Here is a 20,745-nt window from a genome sequence, read left to right on the forward strand (position 1 = left end):
CTAAAAAGCTATTGGAATATTTGAATTTCCATTAATGTATTACTTTATTTTTTTTTTAATGTCAATGAGCTTATCTGGGTAGTGAGATTATGGGTCATTTTGTGTTCTTCTTTGTTCTTCACTATAAATTTTTTAAAACTATATTTTAAATTTTTTAGGAGATTGTTATGGGAAACCCTAGGCAAATTTCTGTTATTAACATGTAATGATTTGTTTTCATTTTCTTTTAGTAGGACAATGGAGCTAACAAATAATGATTATTAAGAAATTTTTGATAGGATTTGTGTGATCCTTCCCAGGCTCCGTGTGTGTTTGTACTACAATAGGGAAAGAGTATGTGCAATGTTTGCAGAACACATGTAAGAAGTCACACTCTTCTTCGTTAATGCTTACTTGCTATTTAATGATTCTGTTAGAAAACTGAGATGGAGGCCAGGCGCAGTGGCTCACACCTGTAATCCCAGGACTTTGGGAGGCCAAGGTGGGCGGATCACTTGAGGTCAGGAATTTGAGACCAGCTTGGCCAACATGGCAAAACCCCACCTCTACTAAAAATACAAAAAATAGCTAGGTGTGGTGGTGCGCACCTGTAATCCCAGCTACTCATGAGGCTGAGGCAGGAGAATCCCTTGAACCCGGGAGGTTGCAATGAGCCGAGATCACGCCATTTCACTCCAGCCTGGATGACAGAGTGAGACTCTGTTTCAAAAAAAAAAAAAAAGAAAAAGAAAAGAAAGCTGAGACGGACTTAATGCTTAGCTCCTTAGTGGTTTCACTGAAGAAATAAAATTGTGTGTGAATGTCACTATTGAAATTGCCTTACATGGGGTTAAGAGAGTTATGATGCAATATGACCAAATGCATACAATATTTGCTTGGTGGAAGTGTTAAGAGAGATCAGAACCCATCTCCCCCTTCCTTCAAGCAATCACTTGGTACTGCCAGGGAAGTATGGCTATGGGTTGTATGCAAACTCTATTCAGCTGTAAGACCATGTAAGCCATATCAGCCTGGGGAGCCTGGACTACACATATACTTGAGATATTCTCAACTTCGACAGGTTAAAAAAAAAGCAATGTGGGTAATATATAAATATTGCATAGCATTGTCTTACATAGGGAATAAAGGAACAATAAAAGTCTTTCAACTGGTTTTTGCCTTTTGGTGTTCTAAAATTTCCATTTCATTTCATTTGAAAGCCTAGTCCAGAGACAGCAGATTCTCTTTATTTTTGGCAAGGTTCTAAATGGCTAAGTGATGTAAGGAAAAGGGAATCCTAGTACACTGTTGGTAGAAATGTACATTGGTACAGCCATTATGCAAAACAGTATGGAGGTTCCTAAAGAAATTAAAAATAAGGCCAGGCATGGTGGCTCATGCCTGCAATCCCAGCACCATGGGAAGCTAAAGCTGGCTGATTGCTTGGGTCCAGGAGTCTGAGACCAGCCTAGGCAACATGGCAAAACCCCGTCTCTACTAAAAATACAAAAAATTAGCCAAGCATGGTGGTGCGTGCCTGTACTCACAGCTACTCAGGAGGCTGAGGTGGGAGAATCACCTGAGCCCCAGAGGTTGAGGCTGCAGTAAGCCAAGACTGCACCACTGCACTCCAGTCTGGGCAGCCAAAGTGAGACCCTGTCTCAAAAAACAAAACTACCATACGATGTAGCAATCCCTCTTCTGGGTTACATTCCCAAAGAAGACGAATTCACCATCTCATAAAGATATCTGCACTCACATGCTCATTCACAATAGCCAAGATATGGAAACATCTAAATGTCATCAAGAGATAAATGGAAAAAGAAACTGTATATATATAAAATGCAATACTATTCAGCCACCGAAAAGAAGGAGATCCTGTCATTTGCCACAACATGGATGGACTTCAGAGGACATTATGTAAATGAAATAAGCCAGACACAGAAAGAAAAATATTGCCTGATCTCATTTATATGTAGAATCTTTTTTTCTTAAAGTCAAATATATAGAGATAGAGAGTAAAACAGTGGTTACAAGGGGTTGCGGGGGAGGAGAAGAAATGGGAACACATAAGTCAAAGGTTACAAAGTAGCAGGTGTGTAGGATGAACAAGTCTAGTGATCTAATGTGCAGCATAAGGACTAAATAAAATTGTATTCTATTAGGAATTTTTGTTAAATAAGCAGATTTTAGCTGCACTTATCGCACACAAAAAAGTAACTATGTGAGATTATAGATACGTTAATCTGTTTCACAATAGTAGCCATTTTCCTATCCATGTGTATCCCATAATATTGTTATAAACCTCAAAATACACAATAAAATTTATTTTAAAAATAAATGGCTAGGGCCAGGCGCGGTGGCTCACAACTGTAATCCCAGCACTTTGGGAGGCCAAGGCAGGCGGATTACCTGAGGTCAGGAGTTCAAGACCAGCCTGGCCAACATGGTGAAATCCTGTCTCTACTAAAAATACAAAATTAGCCAGGCATAGTGGCAGGCAACTGTAATCCCAGCTACTTTGGAAGCAGAGGCAGGAGAGGCGCTTGAACCTGGGAGGTGGAGGTTGCAGTGAGCCGAGATGCACCATTGCACTCCAGCCTGGGTGACAGAGGGAGACTCCGTCTAAAACTAAAACAAAATAAAATAAAAAATAAACGAAAATAAATGGCTAGGTGATTATCAGAATATCATTTATTTACTAATCTTTTCCATATTGATTTAAAATGATGCCTGAGTAATATACAAAACTCTCGTATATACATTCTTAGACTCTCAATACTGTTCCCTTGAAGTATAGGTTTCTGCATAATATACCAAACTGTTTTAATCATTGTAACTTTGTGATTAAATATCTAATTAGGTCAGTGTATTGGTTATCTATTGCTGCATAACAAATTACCCCCCAAATTCAGCATCTTAAAGCAACATTTATTATCTCACACAATTTTTGAGGGCCAGGAATCTAGGAGCAGCTTAGCTAGGTGGTCCTGATTCAGGGTTTCTTATGGAGTTGTAGTTAACGTGTTGGTAGGGGTTGCAGGCATCTCAAGGCTTGACTGGGGCTGAAAGATTCACTCCTAAATCATTCCTGTTGCTGTTGGCAGGCATCATTTCCTCATTCGATGTTGGCCAGAGGTTTCGATTGCTTGCCTTGTAGACCTCTCCATAAGGGCTGCTCACAACATGGCAGCTTGCTTCCTCCAGAGTGATAGGACAAAGAGAGACACTTTGATGGGTTGTTTTTTTCTTGTGTAGATTCTGGATATTAGACCTTTGTCAGATTAGTAGATTGCAAAAATTTTCTCCCATTCTGTAGGTTGCCTGTTCACTCTGATGATAGTTTCTTTTGCTGTGCAGAAGTGCTTTCGCTTAATTAGACCTCGTTTGTCAATTTTGGCTTTTGTTGCAATTGATTTTGGTGCTACACACTTTTAAACAACCAGATCTCATGAGAACTCACTCACTATCACAAGATCAGCAAGGGTGATGCCCATCCCCATGATCCAGTCACCTCCCACCAGGTCCCTCCTCCAACACTGGGGATTACAATTTGACATGAGATCAATCCTTTTATGTCCTCTATTAAGTTTTATATTTTTATTCATCTAGGTCCTGCTTACTTCCTGTTAGGGTTTGTTGTTGTTGTTTTGATTTGTGATCAAAAAAATTTTACTCGTGATATTTTTGAACTGGTTTTGGTTGGAATATAAGAATACTATTAATTTTTATGTATTGTTTGCAATGACTGCCTTAGTGAATGCTCCTATTACTTCTTTTTTTTAATAGAGATGGAGTCTTGCTCTGTCACCCAGGCTGGAGTGCAGTGGTGTGATCTCGGCTCACTGTAACCTCCGCCTCCTGGGTTCGAGCGATTCTCCTGCCTCAGTCTCCCAAGTAGCTGGGATTACAGGTGCCTGTCACCATGCCAGGCTCTTTTTTTTTTTTTTTCTGTATTTTTAGTAGAGACGGGGTTTCACTGTGTTAGCTAGAATGGTCTCAATCTCCTGACCTTGTGATCCACCCACCTCAGCCTCCCAAAGGGCTGGGATTACAGGTGTGAGCCACCACACCCGGCCTATTTCTAATAACTTTTAAGTTGATGCCCTTTGGCTTCCCAGGTATATATGATAATGTCATTTGCAAATAATGACAATTTTACCACCTCCTTTTCAATGTTTAAACCTCATATTTTGGTTTTTTAGTAGACTATACTATCAAACAATTATAATTTTTATGAAAAAAGCTTGGACTAAGACAAAATCTTTCAAACTGGGGAAAATAGTATATAGGAAAACTATTTTACACATTTTATTATTTAGATTGAGGCTTAAATGTGGTATGATATTTCCAAAATACCCCTCCAAAAGCTTAGAACCAAAACTTTCCACTTAAAAAGCTTTCCAGAATTATAGTTTGTTTAAATATTCCATATCTGCATTGCTTTGAAAGAACTTGAAACAAAGTATGAATTTCAGGTGCAGCCTGACTTTTTTCTTATCATTTCAGATAAAAGTTCAAAGGGAACTTTTCAGAGGGCTTCAGACATATCATTATCCCAAAGAATTTACTAAATAAAGAGCTTTGGATCAGGAAAACAAGAACCCCAAGTTATATAAGGGTGAGTCTTCTGCGAATCTAGAGGACAGGCCACCAGCACAAAAACAACATTACCCCAGCTTTCAGAAGAATGCTGCAGCCTTCGCCAGACATTGGTTCCTGTCCTTTAACAACAGTTTGTTAACACTTTCTTGGGCAGTGGGAGTGGCATGTTTTTCACAAGGGAAACTGGGGTAGCAATCTGGAGGGAAGGGGAAGCTACAGGACTTGTCTCAAGGCTACTTCTGCGTAGTAAATAATGTGTGTTCTAAATATGCTTTTTTTTTTTTTTTTTCTGAAACAGGGTCTCACTCTGTTGCCCAGGCTGGAGTGCAGTGGTGCAATCTTAGCTCACTGCAGCCTCCTCCTCCCAGGTTCAAGCGATTTTCCTGCCTCAACCTCCAGAGTAGCTAGGCCCACAGATGCATGCCACCACACCCGTGGGGTTTTTTGTTTCTTTGTTTGTTGTATTTTTAGTAGAGACAGGGTTTTGCCATGTTAGTCAGGCTGGTCTCAAACTCCTGGCCTCAAGTCATCCGCCCACCTCTGCCTCCCAAAGTGCTGCGATTACAGGCGTGAGCCACTGCGCCAGACAAAAATATGCTTTTGTCTAAAATTATAAACTTTTGTTTATGTATTAATTATGATTCTGGAGGGGGGTTGTGGGGTTTATGAAAATTGGTTGGTGGGAGGAGCTAAGGCTCTCCCAGGCCATTCCTTCCCCTTGCCAGTGCTATAAAGAACTGTTCTAAATTGATGGAGAGAAGATTTCAAGTGCTATCACAATACACACATGCAAACACACACACACACACACAAAGGTAACGTGAGGAGATGGATATGTTAATTTGCTTGACTGTAGTAATCGTTTCATTGTGTTTATGTATATACTACTTAAAATATACACTTTTATTACAAAAAAAGAGACAAAAATAAATCGTATGGAAATATAAAGTTTAAAAAGATACAATTCTTGCCCTCAAAATAGCATATAGTCTAAACAAAAGGGTAGGGCACAAAGAGAAGGCAAGGCATGAATCAAAGAAAAAGACTGAGGTAACTGCTGATTATGGGCACAGTACATAGCCAACTGTTCCACCTTGAGGTTGCAAATGAAAACATCAATGTTGAGGGCTAAGTTGGTTTTAAATTCTGACTTAACACTGTGTTGATGGTGGCAAAAGACCTCCATGGAAGGGGGTGTAGGAAGAAGGAAGGAGAAGTGTCTTTTTCCTAGCACCCCCGGAAATGAGGTCCTAAGCCCTGTTGAGTCCAGAGAGGCACCTCGTTCCAGCACACAGCTAATTATGTAGCAGCTCTTTGGGAAGAGGGGTTTCAAATCCTCCAGAGAGTTCAACACAGGTCTGGAGACTGAAAACAACCCAGGTGGAGCAGCTTCATTCAGCACTTACTGTGTAAATATGTTATTAAGCACTATATGGGGGATAAAATAGGACAAATATGTATGTTCTCTATCTTCAGAGATATTGTTTGCAATGGAAGAAGTTTTCCTCTCTGCCACCTCACAATCACACTCAGGATCTTACTTGTGCATAATCATTCAGAAGGATCCACCAAAACAACTGGGCTTGCATTTTCCAGAAGCTTCTTATCCTCGAGACTGTGTGCCCCTTATGAATAGAGTGCAAACAAATGCAACAAAAAATGTAGAAGATGCTCAGCCCATTATTATTATTATTATTATTTTCTAGAGACAGGGCATCACTGTGGCCCAGGCTGGAGTGTAGTGGTGCAAACATGGCTCACTGCAGCCTCGACCTCTAGGGCTCAAGCAATCCTCCCACCTCCCAGCCTCCTGAGTAGCTGAGACCACAGGTGTGTGCCACCACGCCTGGCTAATTTTATAATTTTTTGTAGAGATGGGGTCTCCCTGTGATGCTCAGGCTGGTCTCAGACTCCTGGCCTCAAGCAATCCCTCCACCTCAGCCTCCCAAAGTGGTAAGATTACAGGCATGAGCCTGGACAGTTCTCTTTAACTCTCAAATGCCCACATCAGAAAAGACAGTACAAATGTAAGCTGATTTTCCTATTTCTCTGTAGGGGCACTGTGTTGACAACAATTTTTAACCTAATGAATGCCAACTGTGAGCCAATTTAAACCAAATAAACCAGGCCAAGTCATTCTATTACACAGTAGATCAGAGCAAAACCCATTCTAGCCTGGACCAGTAGCATCCAAATGATAACCTAAATGCCTGGGGAGAAAGGCCAATTTAATTAACATTCCACCCTGAACTCTTTTTTTTTTTTTTTTTTTGAGACAGAGTCTCACTGTATCACCCAGGATGGAGTGCAGTGGTGTGACCTCGGCTCACTGCAACCTCTGCCTCCTGGGTTCAAACAATTCTCCTACCTCAGCCTCCTGAGTAGCTGGGGCTACAGGTGCATGCCACCATGCCCGGCTACTTTTTTGTATATTTAGTAGAGACAGGGTTTCACCATGTTGGCCAGGCTGGGTCTTGAACTCCTGACCTCAAGTGATCCGCCCGCCTCGGCCTCCCAAAGTGCTGGGATTACAGGTGTGAGCCATAGCGCCAGGCCCCTGAACTCTTGATTCTATCCACCATCCCCTCCTCCAAAACCTCTTCCTCCCCAAGCCTTCTCCACCTCAGAAAATGGCAAACCCATCATCCAGCCACTTGCTTCATCCAGAGACTTGGGAGTCTTCTTTAATGCATCTACTTTCTAACTTCCCAGATCTAGTGACCACATCCTGTCAATTCTACCTCCAATTTCTCTTGAATTCATCTACTTCTCTTTCCTCTGGCATCACCCTGATCCAAGTCATCTTTATCTCCCTCTTAGAAAACTGCAATGGCATCATTCTCAGTAAACTATCGCAAGGACAAAAAACCAAGCACCACATGTTCTCACTCATAGGTGGGAATTGAATATTGAGAACTCATGGACACAGGAAGGGGAACATCACACTCCGGGGACTGTTGTGGGTTGGGGGCAGGGGGGAGGGACAGCATTAGGAGATATACCTAATGCTAAATGACGAGTTAATGGGTGCAGCAAATCAACATGGCACATGGATACATATGTAACAAACCTGCACGTTGTGCATATGTACCCTAAAACCTAAAGTATAATAATAAAAAAAAATAATAATAAAAAAGAAAGAAAACTGCAATGGCTTCCTAGCTGATCTGCTTACTTCCACTCTTACAGGAATCCATCAGATTCCTCAGAGACCTAATAGGTCTCTTTTTCTCCACATACCTAGCTCATCATAGCACTCATCACAATTTATTTAAATATATATGTATGTATATAGTGACGTATATTTGTTTATGTATGTGTGTGTATATACGTTTATGGAATGTTTCTCTCCTCAGAATTTAACTCCATGAAGACAAAGTCCATGTCTGATTTTCTTTTACTGAAGTATTATTCCTAGTGCCTAACACAGTACCCAGCATATAGTCAGCATCAATAAAACTTGTTAGAAGAATGAATGAATGAATGAATGAACGAATGCTTTGTGGAATCCCTGCATGACAGAAGTCTTTCTGTTCACAATAGACAACTGTAGTCCAGAGTCCATTCTCTTAAAAGTCTTTCTTTTAACCTCAAAGCCACATGAGTCAATTCCTCAAAGAGAATGTACTTACTCCTCCAAGCTGATTACATAGTGACCTTCTAGCAGAGCCATTTAGGAAGAAAAGAGTCAGATCTCTGATGGAGCCAGACTAGATGGAGAGAAGCCAAATGAGAATTCTCTTTCTAATGCGTTGGAAAGATCTGAAGAAGAAAATGAAACAAAAATCTTAGACTTAGAGCCTTTGAGGAATTCTTGCCATCTGGTGGTAATAATATTAATCTGCAGGCAACCAAGCACTTTTCCTCGGCTTTCTATAATGTCTCAACATTTCTGAAATTGCACAATGATTTTAACCTTGGTGTGGGTCTCCTTTGACTTCATCATACCCTGTATTCTAGAAATTTATGGCCTTCAGTTCTGGAAATTTTTCTCAAATTATTTCTTTTAGTATTTTTCTTCCAAGTATTTTTTCTTTCTCTTGTTGAAATTTCTATTATATTACTCAGATGTGAGATCTCTGATCTTTTAACTTGCTTTTCTTTTTTCTTCTATCTCCCATTATGTCTTTTTGTACTAATTTTTGAAAGGTAATAGTTTTGGCTCCACCAAAATATCACTAAAACAGCCCATTGATTAAACAAAGACAACTTTATTCCTATGGCAGTAAGGAAGAACACTAACTTGACAGAGTCTTAGTAGCCTCTCAGAAGGGGCAGGGAAAAGTTGACATTTATGAAGTTTTGAAGTCTGGTTTAAGGCAGGCCTTCCAATGCTAGGGCTTGATCAGAATTGGATAAGGATAATAGTTTAGAGTTGGTGGACACAGCAAGGATTTTGAGGTGACAGATTCAAAGAGTGTTGGTGCCAGTCTTAGTGGCTCATGCCTGTAATCCCAGCACTTTGAGAGGCTGCTGAGGGGGGATCACTTGAGCCCAGGAGTTTGAGACCAGCATAGGTTACATAGTGAGACCCCTGTCTCTACTAAAAAATAAAAAAATTAGATGAGTGTGGTGATGCATGCCTGTAGTCCCAGCTACTCAGGAGACTAAGGAGGGAGGATCACTTGAGTCAAGGAGTTGGAGGCTGCAGTGAACTATGATCATGCCACTGCACTCCAGCCTGGGCAGTAGAACGAGACCCTGTCTCAAAAAAAAAAAAAAAAAAAAAAAAGAGAGAGAGAGAGAGAGAGAGAAAGAAAAAGAAAAAAACGATTCTTGGGGAGTAAACTGTCACTAGATGATCTCTATTGGTAAATCGGACAGTTTGATGTTTATTTTAACAGGTTCTGGGAGAAATAAATCCCAGAATAAACAAGGTTATTTGCTTCTTTTATTGCCTCATGAAAGAGGTCCCTTTTATAATAAAGTTTTATTTGTGAAGAGACTGAAAGAGTAATGTCTTGTAAATTTAAACAGTAAACTATGGTTTCAGTCCTCAGAAACCACTTTATTTTCCTTGTCTTATTTTCCTTCCTTTCTGTTGAATTTTTTTTTCTACTATAGCATTTTCCACTTACAAGGGTCTCTTTTCTTCTCAATGCTCCTTTTTAAAGCCTCCTTTCTTTGGGGAGAGGGGAGATATGATATCTTTTCCTAGCAACAAGAACAGACAGTAGGTATTTTTTAAACACATTTTCCTGCCAACTCCATTGCTTTGATTTCCTCTGAGTTCCATTTTGTTCATTCTGTCCTTCATGCTGGAGAAATTCCTTTATTGTCTGAAGGTGATCCTTTATAGGACAGTGTCTAATCATAGGCATAAAGTATCAGTTAAACAAGATGAATAAGCTCTAGAGATCTGCAGCATGACAATGTGCCTATAGACAAGAAAAACATATTGTACACCTAACAATGTGTTAACAGGGTAGATTTCATGTTCAGTGTTCTTACCACAATAAATTAAACTAAAAAAAAGAACAGTGAGACCAATACCAGAGGTGAGGCAGAGTAGGAGGTTGGGTTGATCAGTGTAGAATGATCTTATTAAGCTTGGAATGTTTTCCCTGCTCTTGGGGTGGAACATTTTCCCAAAGAGGAATTTTCCAGTTTCCTGTGGGTTGAAGAGGGTAAGCTGGTTGCAGAATTCTCAGAGCTGAGTTGGAGAAGGGAGCTAGGTTGTCACTGTCTAATATTGGCTTTCGTTTAAGTCCCATTTTCTGTAAAGTATCCCTGCCCTCAACTATGGCTTTTTTTTTTCAGTCACTTTTCCCCTTTCAGAGATATCTAGCACCTCTAATACCCAAGCTTTTCTGGAGTTCTGGGAATTGGCTTGCTCTGAGTCTTTCATTAATAGTTTAATGGGTTATCACTCTGCTAGGTCAGTTTCCACCTTTCCATGGGCTTTACAACTCTTGAAGTGTAGTCACTGTCATCTTCTTACCCAGTTTCTTTGTCCTTGTTGGTTTATGCATTTTGAATATATTGACATTTAAGAAGGCTTTCGCTAGGCATCAGCGACAAGTGAATGTGCTCATTCGACCACATTTAACCAGGAGTCTGCATTATATTCCTAAGGTCGCCTCCAACTTCTAATTCTGTGATTTTAAATACATTTTAATTAAGGCAAGAGTGAGTACATAATTAGATACAAAGCTGGAGAGATTACGATTTCATGCAAATGAGATGGAAAAATAGAGGTAATTAGCTTTAGCTTTTCGATAATCAGTCTAGGGGAAGCTTCATGGAAGAGGTATTTTAATAACTGAACCTGAACCCTTTCTCTCTTTCTCCCTTAAGAGCAGCATGGATGAACCAAAGAGAAGTTGAGGTAGCCTGCAGCAATTTTGATCTTGATCCAGACTGCAAAAACAAATTACCATCAAGATTTAGGAAGGAAGAAGAGACAATATTTTAAAAAACCTGAAAATCCCATAGGGAGAAACTGCATGTGCCTGACTAAGGCAATGCTAATAGGAATAGAAAGAAAGCATGGATAGATATTTACAGGACATGATTTTGCATTTTTTAAAGTAATGAATCAAGGGCTGGGCGTGGTAGCTCACACCTGTAATCCCAGAGCTTTGGGAGGCTGAGGCAGAGGATCACTTGAGGCCCAGAGTTCAAGACCAGCCTGGGTGACATACAGAGACTCCATCTCCACAAAAAACTTAAAAATTCACTGGACATGGTGGTGCATGCCTGTAGTCCTAGCTACTTGGGAAGTTGAGGGGGAAGGCTTGCTTGAGCCCAGGAGTTTCAGTCTGCAATGAGCTATGACTGTGCTGCTGCCCTCTCGCCTAGGCGACAGAGCAAGACCCTGACCCTAAAATTTAAAAATACATAAAAATAAATAATGAATAAAAATTGGTAAATTAATAAGTTTACTGAATACCTATATTATAAGTAAAGAGGACACTGTACTAGATGTAATAAGAAAGAGAAAAAAGAATTGTGCTCAGAAGTTGGTGATATTCTTAAATAATAAATATTTTCAATATTGTTGGGTAATTTATGACTTGAGAACAATTACAAAGTGACAAGTTAATGAAAAGCTTAGAAGATTTCAGTACAAATTAATAGTGGACATGCAAGAATGATTCAAAAAGGAACTGAGGAAAACAGTCTCATTTATAATAGCATCCAAAAGGATAAAATATCTAGGAATAAATTTAACTAAGGAGGTGAAAGCCTTGTGCACTGAAAACTACAATACATTGCTGGAAGAAAGTTAAGAAGACATCAATAAATGAAAAGATATCTCATATTCATCTATTGGAAATTGGAATATTTAATATTGTTAAGACAGCAATGCTACCCAAAGTGATCTACATATTCAATGCAATTCCTATAAAAATTCCAATGCCTTTTTTTTTTTTGCAGAAATGGAAAAGTTGATCCTCCCAAATTCATAGGGAATTGCAAGGGGCCCTGATTATCTAAAATAATATCAAAAAAATAACACAGTTGGAAGACTCACAGTTTCCAATTGCAAAACTTACTACATAGCTACAGTAATCAAAAGAGTGTGTGGTATTGGCATAAGGACAGAGATAAACATCAATGGAATAGAATTGAGAGTCCAGAAGTAAACCCATACATCTATGGACAATTGATTTTCAACAAGGGTGACAAGACCATTTGATGGGGAAGAAGTAATCTTTTCAACAAATGGTTCTGGGAAAACTGGATATCCACATTCAAAAGAATGACACTTTTTGGACCCCTACCTCACACCATATACAAAAAGTAACTCAAAATGGATTAAAAAAAAAAAAAAGACCAGATGTGGTGGCTCACATCTGTAAATTCAGCACTTCGGGAGGCTGAGGCAGGTGGATCACCTGAGGTCAGGAGGTCAAGACCAGCCTGGCCAACATGCTGAAACACTGTCTCTACTAAAAATACAAAAATTAGCCAGTGTGCTGGTAAATGCCTGTAATCCCAGCTACTTGGGAGGCTGAGGCAGGGGAATGGCTTGAACCCAGGAGGCAGAGAGGTTGCAGTGAGCTGAGATCACGCCATCATGCTCTATCCTGGGCAACAGAGCCAGAGTGAGACTCTGTCTCAAAAAAAAAAAACAAACCTAAATGTAGAAACAAAAACTGCTAAACTCTTAGAAGAAAGGATCAAGGTAAATTTTTATCAGTTTGGATTTGGCAATGAATTCTTAGATATGGCACCAGAAGCACAAGCAATAAGAGAAAAACATAGGTAAAATGGACTGTGTCCAAATTGGAAACTTTTATGTCAGGACATTACCAAGAAAGTGAAAAGACAACCTAAAGAATGGGACATTTGCAACTCATATATCTGCTAAGTGCCTGGTATCAAAAATATATTTTTAAAAACTCTTACAGCTCAACAAAAAATACAAGCAACTCAGTTTAAAAATGGGCAGACTGCTTAAGTAGATATTTCTTCAAAGAAGATATACCAGTGGGCAACAGCCACATAAAAAGATGCTCAACATCATTAGTCATTAGGGAAATGTAAATCAAAACCACAATGAGATACCACTTCAAACCCACTAGGATTGCTATAATTAAAAAACCAAAACCAAACAACAACAACAACAACAAAAAAAACCCCAGAAAACAGTAAGTATTGCTAAGGAGTTAGAGAAATTGGAACTCTTGTACATTGCTGATGGAATATAAAATGGTGCAACCATGGTTAAAAACCATTTGGTGGTTTCTCAAAAAATAAAACATGGAATTACCCTATGACCCAGCAATTGTACTTCAAGGTACATACTGCAAAGAATTGACAACAGATACTTAAACAAATACATGTACATGGATGTTCACAGCAACACTATTCACAATAGCCAAAAGATGGAAACAAACCACATGTCCATAAAAGAATGAATGAATAAATAAAATGTGACATATGCATATAATAGAATATTATTCAGCCATAAAAAAGGAACAAAGGACTGATACATGCTACAACATGGAGGTACCTTGAAAACATTATGCTAAGTAGAATAAATCAGACACGAAGGTCATATATGGGTTTCATTTATATGTAATATTCAGAATAGAAAAATCTGTACAGATAGAAAGCAGATTAGTTGTTCCAGGGGCTAAAAGAGGGTAGAATGAGGAGTGACTGCTTAATGGGTAAAGGGTTTTCTTTTGGGCTAATGAAAATGTTTTGAAACTATATAGAGGTGGTACACATTGTGAATGTTCTAAACGGCACTGAATTGTATACTTTAAAATGATTAATATGGCCAGGTGCGGTGGCTCACATCTACAATCCCAGCACTTTGGGAAGCCAAGGTAGGAGGATCCCTTGAGGAGTCCAAGACCAGCCTGGGCAATGTGGCGAAACCCTGTCTCTACAGAAAACTCAAAAGTTAGCACATAGTGGCACACAACTGTGGTGCCAGCTACTCTAGGGCTGAGGCAGGAGGATTGCTTGAGCCTGGGAGGTTGAGGCTATAATGAGCTATGGCCCCACTACACTCCAGCCTGAGTGACAGAGAGAGACCTTGCCTCAAAAAATAAAATGATTAACGTTATGCTATGGATGTCATGTCAATTTAAAAAAAAAAAAAAGAGTGAAGAAGATGCCAAAGGACCTATTTTTTTAAAGCCTTAAAAGTAGAGAAAAATGGAGTGAAGCAAATTCAAATACAAAGCCAAAACAAAACAAGCGTGTATAACACTGATAATTTCACCATGAAAATAAAAATGGATATGGACACTAACAAGTAAAAAAGATAGAGTATACACAATCACAAAAAAAGCAAATCAAAAAATTTTTTGTGAGCAGTACTCTGGGAATGCCGGCTGAATAGATGAAACACGTAACTGTTATTTTAAAAATTTCACTGCGATGCTAAAGGGCAGGAAACCTAGGCAAAATAGAGATAGGGAAGAACCCTGCTTTCCTGAGAACCTAGAAAGTTAAAAGTGATATCCTGGCTTGAAATGGATACAGCATAGACTAGAAGAGAAAAATCATCCTAAGGATCAGGGCCTACAGATAAGACATTATAGTAAGAGATAGGAAGGAAGACAGTGAATGCCTAAGATAGACTAAAGCTTGGGGGCCTTGAGTAGTAGGGAATACAACACATAAAACCCAGAAGTGCCAGCAATTGATATCCCAGTAATTTCCAGCTTTACATCCCAAATTCTTCCCATCCCTGCCTAATAGCCTATTCCACAACAGTCATGGCAAAATCTACTGCTACAGCCAGGGCTTTAAGGTCAGCATTCTTTAACTCCTAGTTTAGCAGGGAAGCTCAAAATATAAATTTTTCTTGAAACTAAAGTACTCTATTGGACCAGCCAGAGGGGATGAGCTTAAGGTGGGGAAGTAGATTTATGTGCCATTCATAAGGAGTATAGATATTTGAATTTCCAAAAAATATAAAGAGCCTTAGACTTAAGAAATAGGAACTGTGGTGTGTTTAATTAAAAAAAAAAAAAAATCCCTGCCACTCTTGGTTAAACAGGTGGGTTTTAAAGCCAGAGCTCCTGGGATCAAATGCCAACTCCACCATTTATTAGCAAGTTCATCACTCTTCGCTTGTTTCCTCATTTGTAAGAAGTAGATAATAACAGTATGTAAAGCTTAGGTTTTTGAAGACTGTATGTAAGATATGCATGGCACCTGGTGTTTGCTAAGGTCTCAACACATGTTACTTTCACTTTTCTGATCATTCTGTTTCCCGTTGAGGAGAGCTGCTCCCAGATTTGCTTTAAATAGGAGACTGAGCTGGACATGGTGGTTCACATCTGTAATCGCAGCACTTTGGGAGGCTGAGGGGGGAGGATAACTTGAGTCCAGGAGTTGGAAGCCAGCCTGGGCAACATAGTCAGTCCCCATGTCTAAAACATATTTTCAAACAATTAGCTGGAGGTCATGGTGCATGCCTGTAGTCTATCCCAACTACTCAGGAGGCCAAGGAGGGAGGATCATTTGAGCCCAGGAGGTCGAGGCTGCAGTGAGCAATGATCATGCCACTCCACTCCAGCTTGGGTGACAGAGCGAGATCTACCTCTACAAATATAAAAAATTAACCAGGCATGGTGGCACAGGCCTGTAATCTCAGCTACTCAGGAGACTGAGACAGGAGGTTGCTTGAGCCCAGGAGGTTGAGGCTGTAGTGAGTTGAGATCATTCCACTGTACTCCAGCCTTGGCTACAGAGCAAGACCCTGTCTCAAAAAAGAAAAAAATTAAAAATTAAATAAATAGGAGACTGAGGCAGAATTAGAAATTCAGCCCTTCCTCTCCAAATTTCCTCTTTGTTCATGTGTGTGGGCCAAACTTTTAAAGAAGCCCAACAAATTGATTTGTAGCCAAAGACTGAGCTCCATGGTAATAATGGCAGTGGCTAACACTCCAAACTAACTGTGTGACAGCCACTATTATAGACTGATTTTTTATAATGACCCTGTGGGGTGGGTACATATTATCCCCGTTTTACAGATGAGAAAACTGAGTTACAGAGAGGCTAAGTATCTTGCCTAATATCAGCTATTGATAACAGCTGTTAAATGGCAGTTAGGGTTAGAATCCAGGTAGTCTGTGTATTAGTCCATTTTCATGCTGCTTATAAAGACTTACCCAAGACTGGGAAGAAAAAGAGGTTTAAGTGGACTTAAAGTTCCACATGGCTGGGGAGGCCTCAGAATCATGGTGGGAGGTGAAAGGCACTTCTTACATGGCAGCAGCAAGAGAAGATGAGAAAGATGCAAAAGCAGAAACCCCTGATAAAATCATTAGATCTCATAAGACTTATTCACTACCATGAGAACAGTATGGAGAAAACTGCCCCCATGATTCCAATTATCTCCCACTGGGTCCCTCCCATAACACATGAGAATTATGGGAGCATAGTTCAAGTTGACATTTGTGTGAGAACACAGAGCAAAACCATATCATTCTGCCCCTGGCCCCTCCAAATCTCGTGTCCTCACTTTTCAAAACCAATCATGCCTTCCCAACAGTCCCCCAAGGTCTTAACGGATTTCAGCACTAACCCAAAAGTCCACAGTCCAAAGTCTCATCTGAAACAAGGCAAGTCCCTTCTGCCTATGAGTTTGTAAATCAAAAGCAAGCTAGTTACTTCCTATATACAATGGGGGTACAGGTATTGGGTAAATACAGCCATTCCAAATGGGATAAATTGGCCAAAACAAAGGAGTTACAGGGCTCATGCAAGTTCGATATCCAGCGGGGCAGTCAAATTTTAAAGCTCCAAAATAGCCAGGAACAGTGGCTCATGCCTATAATTTCAGCACTTTGGAAGGCCGAGGCTGGTGGATCACCTGAGGTCAGGAGTTCAAGACCAGCCTGGCCAACATGGTGAAACCCTGTCTCTACTAAAAATTCAAAAATTAGCCAGGCATGGTGGTGGGTGCCTGTAATCTCAGCTACTCAGGAGGCTGAGGCAGGAGAATTGCTTGAACCTAGGAGGCGAGGTTGCAGTGAGCTGAGATCACGCCATTGTACTACAGCCTGGGCAACAAGAGTGAAACTCTGTCTCAAAAAATAAATAAATAAACAAATTAATTAATTAATTAATTAAAAATAAAGCTCCAAAATGATCTCCTTTGACTCCAAGTCTCACATCCAGGTCACGCTGATGTAAGAGGTGGGTTCCCATGGTTTTGGGCAGCTCCATCCCTGTGACTGTGCAGGGTATAGCCTCCCTCCTGGCTGATTTCATGGGCCAGCATTGAGTGTCTGTGGTTTTTCCAGGAGCACAGTGCAAGCTGTCAGTGGATCTACTATTCTGGGGTCTGGAGGATGGTGGACCTCTTCTCACAGCTCCACTAGGTGGTGACCCAGTAGGGACTCTGTGGGGGCTTCAACCCCACATTTCCCTTCTGTGCTGCCCTAGCAGAGGTTCTCCATGAGGGCCCTGCCCCTGCAGCAAACTTCTGCCTGGGCATCCAGTCATTTCCATACATCTTCTGAAATCTAGTCAGAGGTTCCCAAACCCCAATTCTTCACTTCTGTGCACCTGCAGGCTCAACACCACATGGAAGCTGCCAAGGCTTGGGGCTTGCACCCTCTGAAGCCATGGCCTGAGCTCTTATGTTGGCCCTTTTCAGCCATGGCTGGAGCAGCTGGGATGCAGGGCACCAAGTCCCTAGACTGCACACAGCACAGGGACCCTGGGCCCTGCCCACAAAACCATTTTTTTTTCCTAGACCTCTGGGTCTTTGATGGGAGAGGCTGCTACAAAGGTCTCTGACATGCTCTGGAGACATTTTCTCCATCATCTTGGGGATTAACATTTGGCTCCTCGTTACTTATGCAAATATCTGCTTGAATTTACAAATACTTGCTTGAATTCCTCCTCAGAAAATGAGATTTTCTTTCTTTTTTTTTCTGATGGAGTCTCACTCTGTTGCCCAGGCTGGAGTGCAATGGTGTAATCTTGGCTTACTGCCACCTCCATCTCCTGGGTTCAAGTGATTCTCTTGCCTCAGCCTCCCGAGTAGCTGGGATTACAGGTGTGAGCCACCATGCCTGGTTAATTTTTGTATTTTTAGTAGAGATGGGGTTTCACCATGTTGGCCAGGGTAGTCTAGAATTCCTGACCTCAAGGGATCTGCCCACCTCAGCCTCCCAAAGTGCTGGGATTACAGGCATGAGTTGCTGCGCCCAGCTAGGATTCTTTTCTATCGCACTGTCAGGCTGCAAATTTTCTGAACTTTTATGCTCTGCTTCCCTTTTAAAACTGAATACCTTTAACAGCACCCAAGTCACCTCTTGAATGCTTTGCTGCTTAGAAATTTCTTCCGCCAGATGCCCTAAATCATCTCTCTCAAGTTCAAAGTTCCACAAATCCCTAGGGCAGGGGCAAAATGCTGCCAGTCCCTTTGCTAAAACATAACAAAAGTCACATTTGCTCCAGTTCCCAACAAGTTCCTCATCTCTGTCTGAGACCACCTTAGCCTGGACCTTATTGTTCATATCACTACCAGCATTTTTGTCAAAGTCATTCAACACATCTCTAGGACGTTCCAAACTTTCTCACATTTTCCTGTCTTCTTTCAGCCCTCGAAACTGTTCCAACCTCTGCCTGTTACCCCATTCCAAAGTTGCTTCCACATTTTCAGGTATCTTTTCAGCAACACCCCACTCAACTGGTACCAATTTACTGTATTAGTCCATTTTCATGCTGCTGATAAAGACATACCCAAGACTGGGAAGAAAAAGAGGTTTAATTGGACTTACATTTCCACAAGGTTGGCAAGGCCTCAGAATCATTGTGGGAGGCGAAAGGCACTTCTTACATGGTGGTGGCAAGAGAAAATGAGGAAGATGCAAAAGCAGAAACCCCTGATAAAACCATCAGATCTCATGAGACTTATTCACTACCATGAGAACAGTATGGGAGAAACTGCCCCCATGACTCCACTTATCTCCCACTGGGTCCCTCCCACAACATGTGGGAATTATGGGAATACAATTCAAGATGAGATTTGGGTGGGGAACAGATCCAAACCATATCAGTCTGGCTCCAGTGAGCATGCTCCAAACCCACTATAACCACTGTCTCTGGAAGCCTAGTATTAACATGGCTATAAATCAAGAAGCAAATTACTGAGGCTTCCCTCTTTCTTTGAGTCAAGTTTCAAAGACATGGGAGATGGGGGAGAAGGATGAGGAAGGGGATCAAAGGTTTTTTTTTTGTTTTGGTGCTGTGTTCTCTGAGCTTGGTGGGTTGAATGATGAAGTGGTGATATAGTTTGGATATTTGTTCTCTCCAAATCTCATATTGAAATTGATCTCCAGTGTTAGAGGTGGGGCCTGGTGGGAGACATTTAAGTCAGGAAGGTGGATTCCTCATGAGGGACTTGGTGTCATCCTCACTGTAATGAGTGAGTTCTCTGTTAGCTCACAGGAGAGCTGATTGTTTAAAAGAGCATGGCACTCCTGTCCCCTCTAGTTCCCTCCCTCACCATGTGACTCACCTGCTCCCCTTTCACCTCCAGCATGGTTGGAAGCCTCCTGAGGTCCTGACCAGAAGTAGATGCTGGTACCATGCTTCTTGTACAGCCTGCAGAACAGTGGACCAAATAAACCTCTTCTTATAAATTACCTCAGGTATTCCTTTACAGTAATGCAAAACAGACTAAGACAGGTGGGTTCACTGAGTAAACATACAGGATGTGAGTATTCTTTTGAAATCATTCTTTAAAACTTACTTGCTAAAATATTAATAGGAAAATTATTAAATGATCTCTTATTAAAATGGAAAAAGATGGCCAGGCGTGGTGGCTCACGCCTGTAATCCCAGCACTTTGGGAGGCCAAGGCGGGTGGATCACCTGAGGTCGGGAGTTCAAGACCAGCCTGACCAACAAGGAGAAACACCATCTCTACTAAAAATACAAAATTAGCCAGGCATGGTGGCACATGCCTGTAATCCCAGCTACTCGGGAGGCTGAAGCAGGAGAATCGCTTGAACCTGGGAGGCAGAGGTTGTGGTGAGCCAAGATCGTGCCTGAGTAACAAGAGCAAAACTCCATCTCGAAAAAATAAAAAATAAATAAGGAAAAAGACATGACTCTTTAATACTAAACCATAGTGAAGAATTTTAAAGAGCAGCATACCCAGAAGTTTGTAAATAGAAAGTATTTTTGTTTCTATATTAATAGTTAAACAGATACGTAACAGCTGTGTAAATGTGGGAGTGGGGGGACTGCCCATTAAGTTTATACACTTCTTTCAAATGATTCTGTAGTTACATGAATTTCAGCTCACCCTCAAAATGTCTAGAAATAGAGTTTTTCCCCACAAGTGCTATTCTTTGCTATACCACATTACGTCATACAATTTATAGAATGACCATGAGGAATTAAAATGTTAAGATTTTATTTGATATGGTAATTTTTATTATTTCAAACCTAATTCAGGTAGGATCCACAGACAATTTTAAATATTGTTGAGGAAGTTTTCATTATTAGGATACAGTGAACCAAAACCAAACATTAACATTTTCTATTAGAGATCTTGGTGAATTGATTGTAGAATGGGAAGTCACCAGCTCTGCCAACAAAAAGGTAGCCTGAATGAGGAATGCTGAGGAAATGGACCAGCCTTACGCATGGTGGTCTGCTTAAACTCCAAAGTCTTTTCCACCTAGGGACTGGCAAAAGATGGTGCCCTCTAGAGAAGTGCTA

General features: G+C 40.7%; 1 long non-coding RNA gene across 1 annotated transcript in view; it reads right to left on the reverse strand.

The window, feature by feature from the left end:
• LOC115835468 overlaps positions 1 to 20,745 on the reverse strand; it is a 61,579-nt gene that overhangs the window by 25,226 nt on the left and 15,608 nt on the right. The window contains exon 2 of the long non-coding RNA XR_004030453.1: positions 19,535 to 19,620. This is a non-coding gene — a long non-coding RNA (uncharacterized LOC115835468). The remainder of the gene's footprint in view (positions 1 to 19,534; positions 19,621 to 20,745) is intronic.

The sequence above is a fragment of the Nomascus leucogenys genome, chromosome 6 (assembly GCF_006542625.1).
Source record: "Nomascus leucogenys isolate Asia chromosome 6, Asia_NLE_v1, whole genome shotgun sequence".
NCBI classification, from domain to species: Eukaryota; Metazoa; Chordata; class Mammalia; order Primates; family Hylobatidae; genus Nomascus; species Nomascus leucogenys.